Consider the following 2,808-nt stretch of genomic DNA (forward strand, 5'->3'; position numbering starts at 1 on the left):
CTATGAGTATTCACATGAAATTATCAAATTCGAAATTATTGAACTGAAATCCAACGATTACGTCTTGAAGGTGTTAGTGCATTCTAACTACTGGAAAAAATTCGGGCCAATAAAAATTTTAGCTGTTTTTAGTAAGCATGCAATCGAAATGGAAGATAATATGTCTATGTCCTTGTTGCAAAATTAGCATGGCTTAATTGTCGTATTTGATGCAAATTTTATTTCTTTCCACTCTCTTTAAGTTAATGTAATGTTTGAAGCTAATGTAATGTTATTTTATGTTTGGAATGATTTTACGTTTCAATTCGTGCAAATTTTATGTTATTCGTATTCAAAGATAAAATAAAATCTTCATCTAAAATAAAAAAACAAAGACACAACCTGCTTGTGGATCAAGTTGATCTGCAATCTTGCGGCGGATCAAGTTAATCCGCAAGCGACTCGCGGATCATCTATGTCACCTACGGATCAAATTTTTCTTCTGCGGATCAACCGAAACCAATGCGTGGATCAACCTCGATGATCTAATGCACAATTTTTTTTAAAAAAATACACGAGGATATTTTTGTCTTTTCATGGGGGGTGTTGGGTGCACCAGCAATAACGCTGGATGCACCTAGCAACACCCTGCGTTTTATTATCCCTAGTTCAAGTTGTTTTGGGAATGCATTGAATTTAATTTTAAAGGAAAGAATATATTTTCTGTCCTATAATTATAATCTTCCTTAAACTTGGTTTTCAGTGCTTATATTTTTAAGAAGATAAATTGTGAATTTAGTCTCTTTTCATATTTATATCCATCTATATATCTATATTATATTATATTATATATAAATGTTCTTTTTTCTGCAGTTTCGTTCAAAATCTTTTTTTTTTACCTACTTTATGTAATTTTCATTTTCTCACTCAAATCTTCATATTAATTGCATTCATTCCATATGAATTTCTATTCATGTTAACTATTCTTCTACCCATCATGTTGATAATCTCTTCATTCTCTCACTCCTTTGTATCTTTCATCTTAAACTTTCATTTTAATTATATTCACTTCATATTAATTTCATCATCTTAACTATTCTCCTACCCATTATGTTGATAACATCTTCATTCTTTGTCTACCTTTTATCTATATATGAGTTCATGGTTTTGAATATATTTTTTTTATCAAAGACTTTGTTTTTCATACTCAAGTATTTATTTGTGTCAAGGTTTAGTTATATTAATTTTTTAAAAAAACTTTAATTTTAATTTTTTTGTCATGTGATATGATGCATTTATGAATTTTATTTGTTTTTTTATTTTGATAATAAGATGAAAGATTATCCTTATTACGATTAAGAATCTATTTGAAATCTAAAATAACGTACTTTTCATTGTGAAATTCTCCTGGATATGTAAAATCATATATATTTCTTTTATTTGATTTGATTTGTGGTAATTTATAACATGTGTGTTATACTGATATCATTGCAGGATAAGATTAAGTTGTCAAATTTATTTGTTTTTTTAGTTTTTTTTTAATGAAATTCAATGCAATGTAGATTTGGAGGATCCTTATGAAAAGTGTTTGAGGTTAAAGACGAGAGGAAAAAAATAATGTTTACTTGACAAAAGGCATCGAAAAAAATCGACATTTTTATGATATCTTTGAAGGTGGTTTGGTTGACCCTTCTATAAGTTAATGAAAAAACTTTCATAGTGCATATTAAAGATAGATATGGTGACAAAGTTACATATCCTAGAGGTCCAAATCGCTTTAAACTCAATCTAAATGAAGATTCTTCTTATGCTTATATTTATAAGCAAGTTGGACATCTGTTTATGCGCCAATTAATTAAGAAAGTTTCTACAACTGATATTTTAAATGATGCATTGATATGTTTTTCTATATTTATTTTTCTTTAACTTTTTTTGGGATAAAAAATAGCTATCTAATATATGATTAATTTAACATGTATTGCCATTTGGTTTTCGGCATCATGTTTTCTCGGAGAAGAAGAATATGGTGATTCTCTTTGACCAATTAGGAAACTAGTGTCATGCAAAATCATTCGGGAGATTGATAGTGGTTCCTCATGCATACTTATTGGTGGTTGGGTTGATTGTTGTCAAGCTAATAATCATCTTACAAAAGGGAAATCCATAAAAGTTGGAATTTTTGAGAACAAGAGCAATGAATTATTTTTCAGACTTTTAATATTGTATGTTCCCAATTTATGGTGTGTAATTTCATTTAAAAGAATTTTAATTATAATTGTTATGGTTGTTTTTGAAATTCACTTGGTTATCTTTTTTTTTTCTATAACCTATTTTTCATATGTTATATGTTAAAGCTTGCTATTCTATCCTTTTTATTATAATCTATTTTTCATTTTTCAAAGCTAAAAAATTAAAGAAATACTTTTTGTATTACAAAAATTTTGATCATGGACTTATTAATCACAAAGTTTGCTTATACTCCCTAAGCACAAAGCATATGACAATAAGGAATAACCATATTGTTTTCTTAATCTTAATCTTATCTTAATATTATATAAAGTAAAAATGAAGTAAAAGTGGTGGCATATTTATAAAATCATTTTTCCATCTTTTTTAAGGGTCCATTTAGTAAATTTGTAACTAAAAAATAAAATAAAAAATGTGTGTAAATTAAGGTTGAATTTAATAAGACAAGCCTTCAGATACTAATGCACTACATTAACTAAATATTAAATATAAAAATTTAATTATAGACTTTAATATAAAGAGAATATAATTTTATTTTTTCCTTTATAATATATATATATATATATATAATATTTTTGAAAT

Source organism: Glycine soja, chromosome 18 (genome assembly GCF_004193775.1).
Source record: "Glycine soja cultivar W05 chromosome 18, ASM419377v2, whole genome shotgun sequence".
Taxonomy (NCBI): Eukaryota; Viridiplantae; Streptophyta; class Magnoliopsida; order Fabales; family Fabaceae; genus Glycine; species Glycine soja.